General features: G+C 43.5%; 1 protein-coding gene across 17 annotated transcripts in view; it reads left to right on the top strand.

Annotated features, from left to right (window-relative positions):
- Nucleotides 1-21207, top strand: part of ST6GAL1 (ST6 beta-galactoside alpha-2,6-sialyltransferase 1) — a 113561-nt gene that overhangs the window by 48127 nt on the left and 44227 nt on the right. The window contains exons 1-2 of one of the 17 annotated variants that reach the window (XM_070509254.1): nucleotides 11034-11173; nucleotides 11288-11503. The exons of 12 other annotated variants lie outside the window; for them this stretch is intronic. The gene's annotated coding sequence lies outside the window, so the exon portion shown is untranslated. Of the gene's footprint in view, nucleotides 1-10983; nucleotides 11174-11287; nucleotides 11504-11973; nucleotides 12169-19758; nucleotides 19864-21207 lie in introns of those variants that run through there. 4 more of the 17 variants (XM_070509255.1, XM_014843353.3, XM_070509257.1 and 1 more) reach the window with 4 other exon arrangements.

Below are 21207 nucleotides of genomic sequence, written 5' to 3'. Positions count from 1 at the left end.
TTCCTTTTTGAAGGCTTCTGGCTGTAGCCAGCCTTCCCCTAAGAGTCCCCATCTTCATTTCTAACTCTAGCCAAGATGGTGGTCTTTTTCTTGGAGCTCCTTGTGTAAATGTGGTCAATATTATGTAGCTTGCTCTTTCGTTATAGAGATCTCCTTAGATTTATGAAGCTAATTTGTTTTCTGCCTCAGGTGTACTGTTTGTTTCTCAAAACTCCTTGAGGGCATGGACTGTAGTTTATGTGGAGGTAGTGATGATTATATTTTAATTTCAGTGTCTAGCAGGTAATAGGTAGCCAATAAAATTGTTTTTTTCATTTCTTCAAATGATGTTTGTTAGATACTGACCAGGGTCTGGGCACTGGACACAGGCATTAGGTATACGGAGCTAATTATTACTTGGTGGTTGAAATGTTTACAGTTTTAAGGGAAGACAGACAGGTTAGCAAATTAAACTTAGATTTTAATTTCATTTGAGCTATAGTTGAGGCTTAAGTAAAATTTATTGAGAGCTCAGATGAGAAATAATGGGAAAAGAGAAATGGAGACAGATAAAAGAAATGTTTTGAGCGTAGAAATAGTAGAACTTTGTTTCCTATTTAGTTTGATTCAAAACCTTTTAAGGGCTTGTTCTAGGGGCAATGAGGTGCCCGGATGAACAAGTAATCCAGAGCTCTCAGGGTGAAGGATGAGTTAAATATGGGGCAAGAAAGAAGGAAAAGTTGAAGATACCAAGCTTTGCAAGACAGTAAGAGACGGAGAGGGTGCAGGAGAGGATAATAGTTATTAACACACATAGGCTGCTTGTTACTACATACAGGGTCATTCACATGAATTGCCTCATTGTTTCCTCCTTATAACCCTAAGGGGTAGGTCCTGTTATTTTCTGCATTTTCCAGGTGAAGAAACATGCTCAGAGCGGTGGAGTAACTAGTTTAAGATCACATAGCTGGGAATTGGTGGAGTCAGGTTTAAACCCAGGAGCTCTTGCTCCACAGTAAACACCCATGCAGCTGGGTGGAGAAAAACTCAAGCAGCTGATCAAGAACTTCCAAAGGGCCCTCGGTGCTGATAACTCCCCCATGTATACCTCCAGCCTGGACCTTTCTCCTGACCTCTATGATTTCCTACCAGGCTACCTATTTAACACTCCACTCAACAGTCTAATCTCAAACTCAGAATACCCAAAACTAGACTCCTGATCTCTTCCCCTCCAGATCTCTCTTCTCTCATCTTCCCCTTTCTGTTGAAAGCAGCATCATCCTTTCAGCTGCCTGGGCCCCAAACTTTGGAATCATCCTTGACCCTTTCTTTCACACCCACAGCCAATCATCAAGCTTGATTTTCGAAGGATGTGTAAAATATACCCACTTCTCACCACCTCTCCTGCAACTACCTGGTCCAAGCCATGAGCATCTTTCACTGGGATCACTCCAGTGACCTCCTGATGGTCTGCCTGCTTCTACCCTTGACCCCTATTTCCGTCCCCCCAGGGCACCCTGAGCAGTCCTAGTGACATTGAATTGGATCAGGTTGCTCCTTTGCTTAAACCCTTGCAGTAGCTCCCATTTTACTCAGAGTAAGAGCCAAAGTCCTTACCGTGACCTGTAAGGCCCCACCTGATCTCCATCCTCTGTAACCCATTGTCTCTGTTCCTCTCCAAGCCCCTCTCCTTGTACCCTCCTCTTGGTCCTTTCCTTCCAGCCAGCTCACACCAGCGCACTCCCGTCTTGGGTCTTTGCACAGAGTATTGCAGGTCTCACTCCTTCACCACCTTTTATTCTTTGCTCAAATGTCTCCTCCTCAATGAGGCTGATTCTGACTGGCCTTGTAAAAATGGAAACCTGCCTCCACCCAGCACTTCTGATCCTCCCCGTCCAGTACTCTGCTCTGCTCTGTTTCCCATTACACTTAGCATCTTCTAAGATGCTAAGTAATTTACTTACTGCATTTACTCATTGTGTCTCACTCTGCTACAATGTAAAGCTCTAAGGGTAGTGATTCTCCTCTGATTTACTGTTGTATTCCAAGTACTAAGACTTATGCTGTGCACATAGTGGTTTTGTGTTATGTAGTGGGAATGAGTAGAGTGTAAAGTTTCCATATAGGTGTCCAGTTAGAAAAATTCTTTTTGAAAATGAGGTAGTCTAGAGTCTGGGGGAGATGCCAGAGGGGACTGGACATGTGGATGCAGGAATTGTCTGCATGGAAGGGGGCACAGAATTGAGGGGAGCCTACTGCTGCGGCTGAACTGGGGATGTGGACATTTCAGGCAGGAAGCTGGCCACCAGAGGAAGCTGAGATGGGGAGGGAGGAGGGGAACTGGGAGGACACCTCTCAGACATTAGAAGGAGGAAAGCCAGAGAGGCCACCCTGAGGTAGGGACTAGAGAGGAGTCTTTAGATGTTGCAACTAGAAATTCAATTTCAGTGGAATGATGTGGGCTGACTTCAATTATTTGAGGAACAAGTGGAAAGTGGGAAGTGTAAGCAACTTAATAGGCCCTGCCATAAAGAAAGAGAGGTCAGGTTGTTATTTGAGGAAGTGACTTATTTGGGGGATTTTTTTTAGCTATAAAAAATCTCCTGGGTGTGGGCGGGTGGGTGGAGGTGGGGAAGTGCACAGTAAGTGAATACCACGCAGACTGGCAAATGGAACTTGTGCAAATTATATCTGGTCCCTGGCAAAGAGTTGTTACTGAGTCTAAGCCCCTTGCACGGTGCCTGACACACAGTAGGTCCACAATGAATGTTTATTGAATACGACATAAAATACATAGAATTTAGTGACAGGTCACTGTATCAACAGCAACAAAAGAACAAAAATGTCTAATGTAGAGAGACTACTTTTTGAACACTGACTATTGCCTAGTGGCATTTCTTCCCCACTTGTGGTTTTGAGCAGCTGTATGTGGCTGTATTTTGGTTTCCTCTTTATGGCACAGTGGTTTTAACAGGTAATTTTCAAGTGACTGGAGTGACTAGAATGACCTTTTACTCTCGAGTTCTGTACAGATGTAAGGGACATGATGGTATCTTGGTCCTTTTGGGCTGCTATAACAAAATACCAGACTGGGTAGCCTATAAACAACAGAAATGTATTTCTCACAGTTCTGGAGCCTGGAAAGGCTGAGATCAAGGTGCCAGCATGGTGGCCCTCTGGTGAGGGCCCACTTCCTCCTTCATAGCTGGCACCTTCTTGCTGTGTCCTCACTTGGTGGAAGGGTCAGTAGAGCTCTGTGGCGTCTCTTTTATAAGAGCACTAATCCCATTCATGAGGGCTCCACCCTCATGATCTAATCATCCCAAAGGCCCCCCCTTCACCTCTGCGGATTAGGATTTCAAGCACAAACATTCAGACCATAGCAGATGGTAAGTCCGGGGAAACAAGGCGAACAAAAGAGTTGGCCAGGGGTGCAGAAAGACCACTCTCCATCAGAGCCTGCTGTTGAACCAGCTCCATCTCACACCAAGTCATGCCACCTCCCTGGGAACTGGATTTAAAATGATCTTAGTTTTCTTTCAGTTTTATAAATAGAATCATGTCAGGAAAGGAAGAAATAAAAAACCCATGACTTGCAAAATATATCAAGAACCAAAGTCTTTGTTCTTTTTCTTTTTAAAACAAGTGATATGTGAAGAATGCAGGCAGAATTTCCTGATTCTGGCAAATGACATAAAGTTCATGGAGGCCCTGGGAGAAAGCAGAATGGTTCGACTCCTATTTTGCTCCTTCCTGCTCTGAAAAGAGGCAGATTTGCAGACTGCATAGGAAAGAATGAAATAAAAAATCCCTAATATTTATTAAGTACCCTGTGTGCCTGGAACTATGCTGGGCATATGTGCATCCTACACCCATCCTTCTTAGGTAAAAGGCATTAGATCACTGTTTAATGGAACCTACCCAGGGCCACACAGCCAACAAATGGGAGAGAGGAGCCCATGGCTAGAGAGGAATGAATAGAAGAAATGTAGCTGCTTGAAGTCAGCCCGAGTCCCTAGCATCCAGCACAGTGTCTTATTCTCAGGAAAATCTTGAGAAATATTTATCAAAAGGAGTTGGTTGGTTGAGTGAATTACCAGGGCCCTGAGGAAACTTGCAAATATTTTTGCTGAAGTGCTACTGGAGGTCTTCAGTGCCTTCTGGAGGATGGGAGAAACCCAGGGAGAGAGAGATATTTAAATTTTAGGGAGAGATAATTACAAACCTTCAGCACGAGGCCAAAACTGAGATGAGCTATGTAAAATGCACAGCACATGGTAGTACTCAATAAGTGAGAACTGTGATACTTAAGGGAGTTATTAATTATTGTTAAATAAATCCCCGCTGCTTCTCCTCGCCCTGGGACACGAGACACGGAGTTCTACGAGCTGAGTCTTTCAATTTGAGGCTCCTATGGAAAGCACTGGAGCTTTTCTACATCCATAATGTCTTATTACATAAGATAAGATCTTTCCCAGTTGGCAGACCTACCCAGCCTCTGGTACCTCAGTTTAGCTGCTCTTTGTGATGTCTGCACAATGAAACGCACATGGCCCCATAACCTGTATTTTACCATCCCAAGTATCCCCTCAAGGGCTAGGTGATCCTTTGGGTGATCCTAAAACAGAGAGGAACTTTAATTTATGTCGATGATGATGATAATGAACTTAGAACTCTTCTATCAGGCAGTGAACATCTCTATCCCCAATAACTGAGGATTTATAATCTTATAAACAAATGGAAAATGCAGACTGGGTGGTAGTTCAGTTGGTTTAAACGTAGTGCTTCTGTAACTGTCCCTAAAGAATGCTAACTTTTGTCACTCCAGAGCATAGTGCCTATTCTCAGCTCTAACCTGTGATTTAGAGGGGTACATAGAGAGGGCTTGCTGATCACGTTTACGGATGCTGTAAAGCCAAGAGGGGTAGCAAATGTTGTACGTGCCACGGTCAAGGCTCTCCATAAGTTCCACAGGCTAGCAGAGGGACTGAGTGTAGAAAGATAGAACACAGCAGGATATATAGAAGATAAAATGTGAGCTCCAAATACCAATGGCTCCAGTAAGGCAGCCGGGAGGTATGGCTAGAGAGTAGGACTCAAAAGGCTACGGGAGCTTGATTTCACTGCATGCTCCACTAAGTGAGAGTCAGTATGAGGCTGAAAAGAACTAACCAGAAACTGAATTTTTGCATGGTAGCGGTGTCGTCAGTTTCCTCTTCCACCCTAGTTGGACCATACCCGGAAACTGTGTTTAGTTCTTTTAAGAGTGATGTGGACAAATGAGAGTAGGCTAGGAGGCAAGTGAACAGAGAGGTTAGGGGGTTCAGAAACTGTTACCTGAGGAATGGTTCAAAGACTGAGAATGTTTAGTTTGAAAAAAAAGGAGGTTTAGGAGGGTATGACAAACTTAAAGGATTATTTTATGGAAAAAAGAACAGACATTTTTTTATCCCTGGAGAGTAGAATTAGAACCTGCAGGTGGAAGCTGAGGGGTGTGGGGATGAGTTCAGTCCAATGTCAGGAAAAAGTTTGTCGTAATTAACATCTGGCTGTCTGGGGACAGGCCGCCTCAGAAGAGGAGGATCATGATTACATGTGTGAAAGTAGGTGCTGGCTGGCCAGCCCCTTTTTGTTGCTATTGAATGGGGAATTTGTTCATCAGGTGGTGGGTTGATCACCTGACTGTCCACTAAGGTCTTTTCCAGCTGGGAGGGTGTGCTGCGAGGCCTCGGAGAGCATTTAGGCCCCACACATCGTGCACAAGGGAACCCGGATAACAACGTTGGTGATCTGATGGGAGGCCGCAGTGTAGATGGCTTGAGCTTTGGACAAAGAGCTAATGATTCAAATCTTCCTGTATTTGACTTTCTCTGCAATTAATAAAAAATTAGAGTCCCAAAGTGCCTACGAGGTAGCATGTACTATTTGAAAAATAACAGCATAACTACAGGGCCCTTGAATTTGAGTGTCTTCTCCCACAGGATCCCAGGGACCTTGAGGACCTGCTGATGTCCTCCTAGCACTGTTCCAGCTGTCCAAATCCTACACATCCTTCCACGTCCAGGTCCAACCTTATTTCTTCACGGGAAGCCTTCCCTTACCCACCCTTATCTGTAGGGGCGGTCTTGCCTCCATGTGCGGTAGGCATGGGCTTTGGGGTTAGATGAGTTGGGTTTGAATCCCAGCTCTGTACTAGGTGCACAACCTTGGGCAAGGGGCTTAGCTCTTCATGTAAAGATACTCACCTTTATCTACAAAATGCAGGTGCATCTACCTTGCAGTGTTGTTATGATAATTGGAGAGAGACAAACTGCCAACATGGTACGAGGCACAAGGTTCATGGTCAGTCAATGGTGTTGATATTTATGATGGTTATTGATAGGCATCAGGCTCGAGAGCTGTATTCAGTCTACTCCAAGGATGGTTACCTGGAATGAAGAATTCCCTGGCCAGGGACTGTTGCAAGTGGGGTGAGGTTTACCAGCATCACCTTCTCCAGTCATTCTCTCTTAAACCATTATTGTCCTTTCCTACAGCTTGGTCTTTTCTGATTTCCTCTAAAAAAATTTAAATGAATAATATAAACCAGATCCTGGCTTTATCTGGATCCGGCTCACTCAGATACTAGTTCCAGAGAGTTCTGCATCACTGCCTATCATGGTTGCCTGTTTCCCACCTTCTCCATCCCTGCTTCTAGGTCACCTGCAAATAGCTGGGCAGGGTTCACAGTATTGACATGAATCACCTCGCCAGGCTCCTACCCAGTTAACCTAGTGGTAACTAATTGACTAGTTCTTTCTTTTTCTCATGTGGTCAAGACCTTTCGATTGAATTAATTTATAATAAAGGGTAGGCAGGTAGGACCTAGCCAGTTGCCCTCTCCTGGACTTGCTATGATTTGACTTTGCAGTCAGGCCAGGCATTTGTACTCTGGGTGAGTGTGATTCTCCTGTAGGCACCTCATTCATGATGCATTCATTCAGGGCACGCAGAAGTCATTACTTAGGACCCAGCCTGTACCTAGCAGTGTGGTAGGTTCATGGGCCTCAGAGTGACTCAGAGGACTAGAGTGTTCCTGAGCTCTGGAAGATCACGCCCTCGTAGAGGAGATAGACATAGAAACTGTGAGGGGGTGCTGGGATTGCGTCTGTACAGGGAGCTGGGGGAGATGGGGGCCCTAATCAGACTGGGGGTCAGGGAGACTTTGGCTCCTTTACTAAGTTACCTTATAGTCAACACCTTCTTTATGTCAGATCAACTGGCTCTTCCCACACATATTATGTCAAAGGATGCCTGTGGCTCCTCCCTGGATGGCCTGACCTTTCACAGCGTTCCCACCCTAGGACTGTCTCCTTTGGCCTCCCCACTGTCACTGATAAAGTGGATGCTCTTGTGACCTGGTTCCGTGGAAGCATGAATTAGTCACCTGATGGCCTCATCCCATACTGGACAGGGTGTGAGCTGCCCTGGTGCCTTCTGTGATGATCCGTATTCATTTCACTTCCTTTGCTCCTATCAAGGCAGGGGTTAGGGAGTTAGGGGTTAGCATTGAGCTTGTGGGCAGAAGTGAGTTCCACTGAGTCACAAAGCTTGGCCTCTTCTCATTTTCCCGCAGTAGAAGCCAGAGTGGGCTTCCATTCCCCAGCCGCCTCCCTTCCCTTCTGAGGACAGAGAGTGATCTGCCCATAATCCTTTGAGATATCAGTGGATCCCACCTATAAGCGGCCTTTTAGGTATCACTCTACCATCTCCCTCACCTGCACCTGACCTCCCATATGGCCGGATCGATTCTGAGGACAGGAACTCAGTTCCTCAAACTAAGTGCTTCAGTTTCTGCGGTGGCACCTGAGAACAGTTTCAGTATTTAGCCATAAATATCTTTTAAAATTGTAAACATAGTACATGACCACGATTTAGAACACCCACAACAAATGTTTGAGGACTACTTTCTTGAAATATAGGCAAATTTTGAATAGAAAGGCAAGTTAGACACGGTCCTTGCCCTTAAGGGGCTTACAGTCCACTATCTATCTAGGTCAGGTGGTTCCCACTGCTGGTCAGCACTTGTGAGGAGAACCCTTCCCTAAGGCCCTCCAAAACCACGCATCCCCTCTAACCCTTCAAAGGAGGATAGAGGATAGCTTCCTGTGACAGAGGATGGCTGTTTTCCTCCTTACCTGCTCCTCATGATTCCTGAAGCTGCCTATGGGCTGGGACTTGAATGTCTGTGTCCCCCACAGCATCTAGCTTGGGGTGGGGGCTCCCTTTACAGGCATTTGATAAACACCTGCATGAGGAATTGAAGTAGCAAGTTCATAAAGGCATCTATTCCAAGGTCAGTCTCCCTCTGGGGTCCCTGTGGTCCCTGTGGTCCCTGCTTGACTGGCCCTTGGGCAGAGCATATCCTTTGTCAGTTCACTTTCATGAACAGCCAATCTGACTCAGCTATTAAGTTGCCATAATAAGCCAGTAGACTTGAGATCGAAAGAAAAAACACTGTCTTACAGGACCTTTTTTTTTTCGGGGGGGCGGGGTGGTATGGGGTCACCTGCACTTCTATCATTCCAAACAAAAAAGTCATTTCCTTTTCTGTTCTCTCAAGCATGTCAGATGCATCAAAGGGAAGATGAAATGATGGCTAGAGAAACTCAAAGTGAAACTAAACAGGGCTACAAACTTGCAGAAGTCATCCTACAAGATCACAGAGTGGGGATTTTTCTCTGCTTTTCACTTAGACAACTCAACAATTTTTTTTTAATGTTTTAGTAATAAAGGATCTCATTCAATAACTGTGTCTTAAAGGCCTCATTTGCATGCAGGGATGGAGCATGCTAGAAAGGGTCATGGGGGGAGTGAGATTTGAATCTTTGTTCTGTCCCTTTCTAGCTGTGTGGCCTTTGGGAAATCATGCAGTTACTCTGAGCTTCAGCTTCCTCCTCTGTAAAATAATCAACCCGCACTGTTATTCAGAAGATTTAAGATGAAATAGAGAAGAGCATCTAGCACAGAATATGGGCTCAGTAAGTGACCTAATAAGAATGATGATAATGATACCAACAATTGAATACTACAGACTCTCTGCCCTCCATGTTGCTGATGGAGGTAGACATGGTTGTGCTTCCTCATCAGAGGTTGTCTTTGTGACCTGGACCACTCTGCATGCTCCTTATGGTCCACGTCCTTCTATGTGTTAAGATGTGGTCATCTTCTTCCCCTAAATAGCAGCCCTAATACTGGAAGCCCAGGGAAGGTCACCTCAGGGAAGCAGCATCTGAGCACAGAGTGGCATGTCAATTCAGGTCTACAAACTCAGCACATTTTTAAAAAGGGAGAGATTGAGAAGGAAAGAGAATAACTGAAACAGTGCCCACAGGTCTGACGGCTACTCAGCTTAATTTTTATTTTATTTTATTTTTATTTATTTATTTTTTTGAGGAAGATTAGCCCTGAGCTAACATCTGCTGCCAATCCTCCTCTTTTTGCTGAGGAAGACTGGCCCTGAGCTAACATCCATGCCCATCTTCCTCTACTTTATATGTGGGACGCCTACCACAGCATGGCTTGCCAAGCAGTGCCATGTCCGCACCCGGGATCCGAACTGGTGAACCCCAGGCCACCGAAGCAGAACGTGTGCACGTAACTGCTGCACCCCTGGGCTGGCCCCCAACTCAGCTTAATTTAAGGCTTGCACAAGTTCAGGTGGAGAGACATGAAGCAGGAGTTCCTTCCGTCTCAGTGGGCTGAGTATGCTGGAAATGATCCCAGTGTTGAAATATTTGCCTTTTTCCTGCTACATGGTACTAAACTCAAGATAATGATTTCTTCTGGTACCCTGAAGAAAGAATCGTCATCTCCTCCAGGGCCGGAGGATGACCCAGCTGTGCTGGAGTCACTGAGTGAACTTTTGCGTGGTGTTCAGGGTTGTATAAACAGACTGTGTATTCTGTGTTTTATGAGTGATTCAAGGTAGGAGGACTTTCTGTGTAACTTTCAGGTACTGCACGTGAATATCTGTACAAAATAAGATCTCATTTTGACTGACTTGTAATTCAGCTGTTCGTTTTTTTTTTATTTTACTGGTAAATGTTTCAATGGATATGTTTAAAAGATAGAGACTCTTTAAAAATAAAATCAATTACAATGTACTGTTATCATATTTAAATAATGAACAGTTCCTTCATCATATGACGGATTTCCCCACTTGTCATATGTATGTATGTATGTGGATGTGTGTATAGATATGCATACACATATATGTGTGTGCATGTATGATGTGTGTGTGTGTATATACATACGTATGTATAATTTTTAAAACTGTTCAAATCAGGATCTAAATAAAATCCCTGTAGTTCAATAGATTGGTACGACTTTTAAAATTCTGAAAATGCTTTTAATCAGTAGTTTCCTAAAGGAGGGGGACTTTTGACCCTGGTGCTGATTTTGTAACTAACCCTTGGGTAAGGTGTAGCTCCACTGTCCATTTATGCAGAGGTGGCCACAGGCCCACAGATGCCACCTCTACATAGATTCTGATCTATTCCCATCGCTCAACTGTCCCTCTCAGAAACACCCGTCTCCCAATCTTCTGTCTAGTCATTCTTAAATGAAAATATGAACTTTTGAGATTCTTCACTTCTTTAAATATTTGAATAACAATCGGAAGGACAAGTTCAGCTGCAGAAATCTCAACTTCAGATCTTCACCCAAGAGGCTTTGTGTGTTTGCTTTTCCTGCGTCATGAGGGTAGAACATTGTGTTTTTGATAAAGTGAGAGTTTGCATCTTAGCTTAAGTGGAAATAATCTGCATCTTATTTTGGAATTAAGAAGAAACACGTTATGACATAGAGGAACGCACTCTGCCACCCACCTCATGATGCAGCTTTATGATTTTCATGCTTGTTGGCCTTGGGAGGAGGTAGATAGAGTATAGATGGTAAGAGGCTATTTCCTGGCTAAAAATAGGAACAGGATGTTTTGAGACAGGGCTCCTCCCCCCTCGCGCCTCCCCCAGCCTTTCTGTGCAAATGGCTGAGGTTTACTCACTTGCCGCGGGTAGCGCTGAAGCTTCTGAGAGCTTATTGCACACATCCCTGAGTGGACTGAGGGCTGAGCTGGGAGAACCTGAGGTGACAAGGGCAGGAAGGCAATGGTGCTCCATCTGCAGGAAGGACCTCTCAACCAGGGCCTCTCATGGTAAGATGCATGTGGTTAGGTGGCCCATTGTACATCGTATGCTGATGTTTACCTTGAATTAAATGCCATAGCATTCCATACTCGTTCATACCTTTACACCCTTCTGTTTTGCAGATGCCTCCAAGAGTCCTTCCTGTTGGCCATTTTATGCATCTCCCCCACTGCCACCATTCTCTGCTTCTCCTGAATAAGATGCACCCTCCTCTTGGTCCCTGGTGCACTTACAGCTACTTGATTCCTCCATTATAAGCGCATTCTGTGTTTTATTGTCAGTTTTTTTGCAAGGCCATCTCCACCACTGTGCTTTGAGCTCCCTAAGCTTGACGCCTGGTACGCGGGGTGCGCCCAGTTTGTGTAGTGGTTTGAGGGGTCTGCCTGCAGCGCTCTGCTTTGGCTATGTTGGGGGGCATGTGAGAAGCAAGAGGTGTGCTCTTGGGAAACTTGTTTTTGGAGACATGAGACATAGAAAATAGTTAAATAACAGTACAAAATGGAAGGCAGAGGCTATCAGAGGAGGCAGGCAGGACGGCCCAGCCTCCTCACTGCGCACATTATACTACCTAATCCTGGCCTATGCATTTCCTTACAGTTTATCAAACTCTTTCACACGCCTTCTCTTGTGCCCACATCCACGGAGGGGATATCATTACCCCCTCTTTTGTAAATGATAGAAGTATGGCTCAGAGTAGTGAAACGACATGTTAAGGGTTACCCACTTTGTAATGGGAGAACCAGGACTGGAGCTCAGTCTTCTGATTTCTAAATTTAGTTTCCTTTCAACTCTTTGTTATCTGTCTCAGGCTGGTATCCTGGGGCCTGGAAAGGAGGAGGGACTCACTTGGAACAGCAGATGTGACAGAACACTTTAGACGATGCTGACAATGCCGAGCACTCTATGTGGCCAGTGAATGAGGAGGGAAAAATAGAGAAAGAACTAACGTGGAGCAGTGTTTATGTTCAACAGAAACAGAAAGCAAGCCACAAATATGGGCCGTGTATGTAATTTTAAATTTTATGATAGTCTCATTAAAAAAGTAAAAATAAACAGATGAAATTAATTTTAATAATATATTTTATTTAACTCAATATATCCAAAATATTATTTATTTTATCATGTAATCAATATAAAAATTATTAATCCAACATCTTACATTCTTTTTTTCCATATGAAATCTTCAAATTCTGGTGTGTGTTTTATATTTACAGCACACTCTATATGAATTAGCCCCATTTCTAGGGCTGGACAGCCACATGTGGGCAGCACAGTTCTAAGCATTTTACATATTTCACATATTTCACCAATATTGCAGTACTACCTAAGAGCTGAGGAAATGAAGATCAGAGAGGTTAGGTAATTTGCCTAAGGTCACAAAGCTAGAAAGTGACCAAGCTGGATTCTGACCCAGGTCTGTCCCGCCTCTTCCGGAATCTGGTGGAAAGGAGGAAAGCAGAGCTGTGTGATCTGGCCTGGAAGGGTGGTTGAATTGAATAGGTGGAAATGAGCAGCGGCCTTGATGTTGTGATGTTACCCCTGAGGGTTTGAGCTGCTGCTGGTGTTGATGGTGTTGTGTGTGTGTTGGGGAAGGAGGCCCAGGGCCAAAGTAGGGGTAGCCAATTTCCAAACTGTTGTTAAATTTGCCTTTGGGGACAGTGGCTCAGAGATCCTAGGGAAATACTGTAGAGGGAACCATTGTCTTCAAATGCACATGCCAAAGTGAAGGGGGTCCTTTCACTCTGTGAGCCTCTCTGGGCCGTTCACAACACTTTCCTTTTAGAAGTTGTGTGAAGATTTAGATTATAATACGCAGAGAGAGCTCAGCTAGCCCGGCCAGTCTGTGTTCGTCCTCCCCTCGGCTAAGGCAGGAGATCCTGTGGACTCGGCCCAGTTTTATCCCTTCCCAGGAAGACTAGATATTCTAGTAGAGGAGAAACTGGACTCGAAGGGCCACGGGCCTGCCCTGTGGGCAACCAAACTGGTTCTAAGTTTATTTTTCTTGTTTTATCCACAAACATTTCAATAGCAGTAAAGATACACCTTTAAAATCTTGGCATCCTGACATGTTACTGTTCATTTTACAATGTTCCCTTGTAATCATTGTCTGTTGGTGGGGAAAAAAGTTTTTAATATAATTATAATTTTCGTGTGGATGGAATTTATTTTGTTTCTCTCCTTATCATAAGCATTTTTCCATCTTTATAGTGCATGCAGTATGTCTGTGGCTTCAGAGGATATTGCTGAATTCTGTATCATAATTTGTTTATTCCTATGGCTAGATATTTAGGTTGTTTCAAAATTTCTTGACATTATATTTGGTGCTATAGCCTGTAACCTCATGTTTGTTTCTTTCTGTTATAATTAGATTACAAACGATAAATTTATCGTTTGTAATTATAATTCTATCAATTATAATGTTATCAATTATAATTATAAATTTAAAACTATTTCTTTATAAGAAATACTCCAGCCTTTGAATTCTAGGCCAATGTCAACCTACAAAAACAGAAACCAGTTTAAGAGACAAAGCGTTTATTTGGGATCCAAGAGTTGCAATTTGGGGAGCACAGATTCAGGTAGAAACCCAAATAGTGTCTTGATTACAGGAGAGGGGCTCAGGGATTTCATGGGAAAAAGGGAAGAAGATGAAGTAAGTTGTATTAAAGAAGAGTTCATGGGTGCTAGATGAGGTCAGGCTAGGATTGAACTTCATAGATTGGCTTGAGACCCAGTTTTCAGGCAAAAGGCTAGACTTGTCCTTCATTGATTGGTTGGCAATTCAGTCTTCAGCAAAGTCCGATTTCATCAGTCCTTACAAACAGGATATTCTTGTCCTTACTGACTTCTTGGAATGTTGGTGGTTTGGTCCAGTTTGGAAGATAAAGAAAACAAGCTGTGCAAGGCAGTTCCTCTGAAATGGCTGCTCTGGCTATACATATATTTATTTTTTCGTGAGGAAGATTGGCCCTGAGCGAACATCTGTTGCCAATTTTCCTCTCTTTGCTTGAGGAAGATTGTCACTGAGCTAACACCTGTGCCAATCTTCCTCCGCTTTATGTGGGATGCTGTCACAGAGTGGCTTGATAAACAGTGCTAGGTCCGCACCCGCGATCCGGGCCTGTGGGCTGCCAAGGCGAAATGCACAAACTTAACCACTACACCACTGGGCAGGCCCTGCTCTGGCTCTATTTTAATACAGCTCCACCCATGTCATCTTTCACACCAGAAAGCTAGAAACATTTTAAAATGTATTGGTTGCTCTGAGGTACTGCTTTCATTTTCCCAGCAATGAATATATGAGCTCACCAGTTTTGCTACAAAATCACCAGTTTTGGGTATGAAGATGTCCTCAAAGTTTTGTGAAATTTAACAAAGGTAAAAATGTGCCAGGCCTTTGTGTGGACTTCCCCATGTGCCTCTTAGAACCCCACTGATGTCATTGACCAGTGGGACAGGCGAGGCCACCGCCAGTGCAGGGGCGCCTTCCTCCCAGGAGGATGGGTTAAACGGTTTTCCTTTGCAGGCTGATGGTGAGAGGGAGGCCCGAATACCCACAACCTTCAAGTCTGGATGTGGCATTTCCCTGAATCTTAGTCTCCGCTTCCTACAGCGACGCATGCAGGACAGAGCTCCATTCTGAACTGCACGCAGCCTGCAAAAAGGCTGTTTCCTTCCTGTTTCCTTCCACACCCCTGATTGCACCTGGATCTGTCACAGGCTTTGAAGTCAGAGAGATGTGTGGCACTGGGCACACTGTTTAGTCTCTCTTTGCCTTGTGTCTTTATCTAAAATGGAGATGGCAGCAGTGTCTTCCTATAAGGTTACTGGGAGGATTAAATGTGTTTCTATTGGGAAAGGACTAAGCACAGTGCCCGGCACATAATTAGTACTCAATAAATGTTAGAAATGTGGGTTTGAATCTCCATTCTAACACTTTCTGGGTGTCTACTTTGGGCAAATTACTTCACCTTTCTGGCTTTGAGCTTCCTTATCTGTAAAAGGGGATTCTAGCACCTGCTAACAGAAGTGTTGGGGGTTTTAGTGAGATAATGTATGGAGGGCATTTAGCACAGAGCCCTCACATGAAAGGCCCTCCATTAACGTAACCAAGAGAAAAACATTGTTTTTTAGTGTTATTTTCTGCTCTAGGAAAGGGAGAGCTTTGTCCCCTTACACTGATCAAGCAGCAGTTCTGTTGTAGTAGTTCTCAGATTCTGACCATATTTGTTATTTTCGTATATTTTTAAGTCTGTGATGTGGGTGTGGAGCCATCCTGAAATCAGTGAGAGGCAAATCAACATTTTCATGTCCCTGAAGCTTTTAACAGGTTTTAATGAAGTCTTGTTTTTGAGGTTAATGTGTGCATAATGTAACAGAGAGAAGGCAAACTTCACATACTTAATAATTCCGTGACATCCCCCTACCATGGTTCAAAAGAAACTGTCAAGTTGATGGAAGGTATCAACGGTTTCTTTGTGCTCAGAAACACAGATCAAATTTCCTGAGTGATAAGGTAAAAAAACACATCCTGTAGGAAATACAAAGAAATGACCAAAGTGGCATTTGAACACAGCTCGTCCCATTTCCCCTCCTGTCTGGCTAACTCCTTCTCATCCTCATGTTTGAGCTCAGATGGGGTTCCCCCGGCAGCCTTCCCAAACCATCCAGACTGGTGGCTGGACTCTCCTCATGGTGACACTCTCTGCGAATGCAACCCTCTCTTACCTGTCTCTCTTCTTCTGGAGGCAGAGCCCTGCTTAGTGACCCCTGTGTCCTTGCTGCCTAGCACCAGGCCTGAACAGTAAAGCACTCCATAAGTATTTGCTGGCTGAATGGATGAACTTGCAAAAATCTGTCTGTGATTCTAGAAGGTGTGTGTATAATGATGATGGGTGGATCTGCAAAGTGAGGCAAGTAGAAGCTAAGTGCCGTTTTCTGTTTGGGCTGAGGAATAACGGAGGGAATAATATTTATGTTTGGAAAATGCATAGCACTTTCCTTTGCTTATACAGCCTTGTACTCTGTAAGGCATCAATTGTTTCCTCATCTCAGCTTTTTCTCACCCCTAAGCAGCTTCTCTCTTTCAACATCTCGCCATCTCCCATCTGTGCCATCCACCCTTGCCAAGGATTTGGGGTGAGGATAATTCTGTGGTATGTACATACCTAATTTGTAGCTTTCTGGTTTTCTGGGAAAAATCTGGGCCCCAGTCATATCAGCAGAAATGATGAATGTTTCCTTCTTCAATCCTCATGCCCTGTGGGTTAGAGAAGGGCCAGGGCCCCACTGGCTTTCCTTGGATGGCAGTAACTGGTGGAGTGGGGCACTGGGCAGGTGTAGGAATCATCTTTGTGTGAAATGAGGTTTGCTATTCAAATATTGGCTTTGGGGCCTTCTGCTTTGTCACTGCTCGTCTAGGAAGTCCAATATAACCTAATAATAGTATTCTTTGCTGAGAACTTGTTGTTTGCTCGACAATGTACTGGGAGCTTCACAAATAGTGTCTCAAGTACTCGCATTTTCAGGACCAATGTGACCCCTCTATATCTTCTAAGAAGCCTGGCCAGATGCTAAAGCCAGTAGCATGACACAGTGCTGATAGAAGGAGAATTTGAGAGGGAGCCAAGAAATCTGAGTTCCACTTTGGCCCTGTCATAAACCAATGATGTGGCCTTCTCTGTGGCAGGGGGCAGCAGTTTTCTCATCGATGAAAATGGGATGGGGAGAGTTTGATCAGATGCTTTTTAAAATTCCCTTCTGTTTCATACCATCATTGTGCCTACTCCAGTCCAGCCTGCTCTCTTCTTTGCCTGAATTTCTTTTGGATTGCAGGTCAGAGTGATAGAGTTTAGTAGCACTGTCTGTTCTGAGTCTCACCTCCTAGTAACACTCTGATCTCCCAGTGACAAAAACCTTATCTTGTTCCCTTAACTTCTTCCTAACCCTGGGCCTACCATGTTGGTGAGAGATGAGACTGTGAACCTTGCGTGAGGTCCTGAAACATCTTGAGTATGTGTATTTATTCTGGCACAGTTGTTGCCAGGTCTGGATCTTGTCTTTCTCACACTAAAAACTGAAATTAGTTGTCTGGGTCACTTTCAAATAACTTGGATTTTAAATGTGATGAAGTTCTACTTATTCATTATTTTCCCTTTTACCATTAGTGCCTTTTGTGTCCTGTCTAAGGAATCTTTGCCTACCCCAAGTTCATGAAGATATTCTCCTGTATTTTCTTCTAGAAGCTTTATAGTTTGAACTTTCACATATAGCTCTCTAGGATCCACCTCAAATTAATTATATGGATGGAGTGAGGTAGAGGTCAAGTTTCATTTTTTTCTTTCTCTGTAGAGGTATCCAGACATTCCAGAATAATTTATTAAGAAGATTTTCCTGGGCCAGCACTGGTGGCCTTGTGGTTTGGCATGCTCCACTTTGGTGGCCTAGGTTTGGTTCCCAGATGCAGACCTACACCATTCCTCTGTTAGTGGCCGTGCTGTGGTGGTTGGTGGCTCACATACAAAACTAGGAAGATTGACAGTGGATGTTAGCTCAGGGCAAATCTTCCTCAGCAAACAAAAAAAAAAAAGAAAAGAAAAAAGATTTTCCTTTCTCTACTGCTTTGCATTGTACCACTGTAAAAAAATTAAGTGACTGTATATCTGTGGGCCTATTTCTGGATTCTGTTCTCTTTCATTGACTCTTTATCTGTCTTCCACCAGTGACACGTTGTCTCTATTACTGTGATTTTATAATAAGTCTGGTAATGTAAATCCTTTAACGTTGTTCTTCTCTTTTAAGATTGCCTTTGCTATTCTAGGCCCTTTGTATTTTCTAATCAATTTTAGAGTTAACTTGTTAATTTTTACAAAATAGCCACTGGAATTTTGACGAAAAATGCATTGAAAGCTTTAGAGCAATGTATTAGTCAGGGTTCTCCAGAAAAACAGATCCAGTAGGATGTATATGTGTGTATATACACATATGCACGGATACACACATATGTACAGACAGAGAGGCTGAGAGAGATTTATTATAAGGAACTGGCTCACGTAATTATGGAGGCTGACGAGTCCCAAGATCTGTAGTCGGCAGGGAGACCCAGGAGAGCCAACGGTATAGTTGCAGTTTGAGTCTGAAGGCCTGAGAACCAGGAGAATCAATGGTATAGTTTTAGTCCAAATGCTGACAGGCTTGAGACCCAGGGAGAGTTGATGTTTTAGTTTGAGTCCAGAGGTAGGAAAAATCCCCGATGTCCCACCTCAAGGCAGTCAGGCAGGAGGAGTTCCCCTTTGCTCCTGGGAGGGTCAGCCTTTTTGTTCTGTCCAGGCCTTCAACTGTTTGCATGAGGCCCATCCACATTAGGGAGAATAATCTGCTTTACTCAGCCCACCAATTCAAATGTTAATCTAATCCATTACACCCTTATAGACGTACCCAGAATAACATTTGAGCAAATATCTGGCCACCCTGTGGCCCAGTCAAGTTGACATATAAAATTTACCTTCACAATCAATTTGGGGAAAAATTGGCATTTTAACAAAATTGAAGCTTCCAATTCACGAACACGGTGTATGACCCCATTTGTTAGGTCTTCTTCAATTGCTCTCAGTAGAGTTTTATAGTTTTCAGTAAAAAGTCTTGCCTATCTTTAATTAAATTTGTTTCTTGGCATTTGATGTTTTGTTATTGTAAATTATATATAAGATATATTTGCCATTTATTTGTGAACTTGTACTTTGAAAGAATACAGAACTTTTAGGAGGAGGACAATTCTGAATCTATCAGACAGCAGTGAAATTAGGAACTATCATTTTGGACATAACCATAAATCATTACTAAAATAGCCTTTACATCTGGATGTTTTTTGTTGCCAAAGTATTTCCTTCCTTCAGTCCTCACAAGGGCTCTCAGAAAGAGACAAGGGAACTATTATGATTCCTGCTTTCATATAAGAAAATTTGCTTCAAGTATGTTATCTAAAATCCCCATGACTGGCAAGTGGCAGAGTCAACATCAGAATTGAGGACTTTTCCTAAGAGAGAGGTCCTGGTCCTTATACCAAAGTCATTCTATATAAAGATGACCTTTTATGGCTGTTACTGAGATCATCCCTCAAAGGGGCCTGGCTTTATGCAGAACCTTCTGCCTGTGGCCTTTGTAGACAGTGTAGAAGGAAGGGAAGAAGTTAGCAGAGGGAGAAAGTAGACCGAAATGACTATCCAGAAGACACTAGAGTCGGGAGGGAGAGCAGGGTCACTGTTAGCCCGTCTAGCTCTTTGGTGTCTATTAGGAAGGATGCCATTCCACCAGGGCCAAATGCCTGTGTGCCATGAACAACTGGCACAATCGTGTGTGGCATCCCAGAGGGAAGACAACAAACACAGAAACCTTAATTATTCAGGAAGTAGTTAAGGATAGAGAACCTACATTATTATTTTGTTTCTTTCCTTTTGAGAAATTCATCAAAAGTACTTTCAGATGATTCAAAGCTACAAGGGAAGAAGGGACTCTCTTCCTTTTTTTCCGCCTTTTATAACCTTCCCACCATCTATCCTTTCTCTTTCCTCCTCTTCTTCCCTCCGTTACTCAGCTGTCACTTACTGAGTACCAGGCCCTGAGTGTGCAGAGATCAATGGAGTGGCATCTCTCCCTGGGAGCCTGTTAAGTCTTACAAACTTTTTGACTGCCACCAACAGTAAGTAATACATTTTATGGGATGGTAGTTACTTTTTTTTAAAAAGTATGTTTTTAGAGACACATACTGAAATATTTATGAATGAAATGACAGGCTATTTGGGATTTGTTTCAAAATAATCTAGGGAGTACAGGAGTGGGTTGGAAAATAAACAAAATAAGATTGGCTGTAGTTGGTAAGTATTGAATCTGGGTTATGGGTCAGTGGGAGTTCACTATCTGTCATCCATCTCTATCTATCTTTCTAATTATCTATTTGAGACAAATTTTCATGAAACACTACTGACTGTTATTACACGCAATAAATTCTAATATTTTGGATCTAGTTTGTCTATTTTTAAAAATCTGATGGTGATGCTCTAAGTTGATGTTGAGACTCACCAATGTACCAGAAAGTGCTTTTGGGTATGCACAGAGAGCTGGAGGACACAAGGGTGAGAAGGGCTGACCAAACAAGGTCAAGGGACAGAAGTCCTTGAGCAGTTTACATGGAAGAGGAGGCATTTACGTATTTGACAACAGTAGGGAGAGAGATTTGAGCTCAAGGATGACGGGCAGTGGTGCAAGTGGGGAATGGTGAGGTGGGATGAGTGAACCTTAGTTAGGTCAGTACAGCTGTAATGTGAAGGCTGGGGAGGAGTGGCAGGAGAAGAGGTTACAGATAGCAGAGCAGTAGCAAAAATCACAAAAGGTCTTAGGGGACAGCCTAAGGAATTTGGATTTTATTCTGTGTGTGTCAGGAAGACATTGGAAGGTAAACTGAGGAATGATCCAATTCCATTTGCCTTTTACAATGTCAGCTATGGGTAGGTAAACCAGTCCACCCTAGGCAGTCATGATTTAGAATAGAAAAATCCAGACCCAAAGGAGAACCAGTCCTGGAAGCCAGATCTTCAACCCACCTGAGGCAAATTATCATCCCACTCTGCCACATGGCTCTTCACCACACAGACACACAAATGGGGTCTTCCAAGTATTTACTGAAACAAAAATTATAGTCACCTTTGGGGCATAGTAAGAGGTGGGAATTGAGCCAACTGTCTGTCTGCTTTTTCCTGTTTCCTCTGTGGGGTGCCCTCATCTGCAGAGTAAAGTTATAGTAACCTGTGAGAGATTGCTAATAATCACTAAGACTTAGAATATGGCATTTTTCTAGGTGCTTTACAACTATTAACACATTTAATCTTCACAGCAATTCTATGTGGTAATTGTTATTATTATTTCCATTTCATAGTGGAGGAAACTGAGGTATGTAGAAGTAAGTGGCTTGCCTAAGGTTACACATCCAGCAATTAGTAAAGCTGGGATTTAGGCAAAGTCCTCTCTGTTAACTACCCTGATGCTT

Source organism: Equus asinus, chromosome 5 (genome assembly GCF_041296235.1).
Source record: "Equus asinus isolate D_3611 breed Donkey chromosome 5, EquAss-T2T_v2, whole genome shotgun sequence".
Taxonomy (NCBI): Eukaryota; Metazoa; Chordata; class Mammalia; order Perissodactyla; family Equidae; genus Equus; species Equus asinus.
The sequence above is the reverse complement of the archived record's forward strand: the minus strand, read 5'-3'. Positions and strand labels throughout refer to the sequence as shown.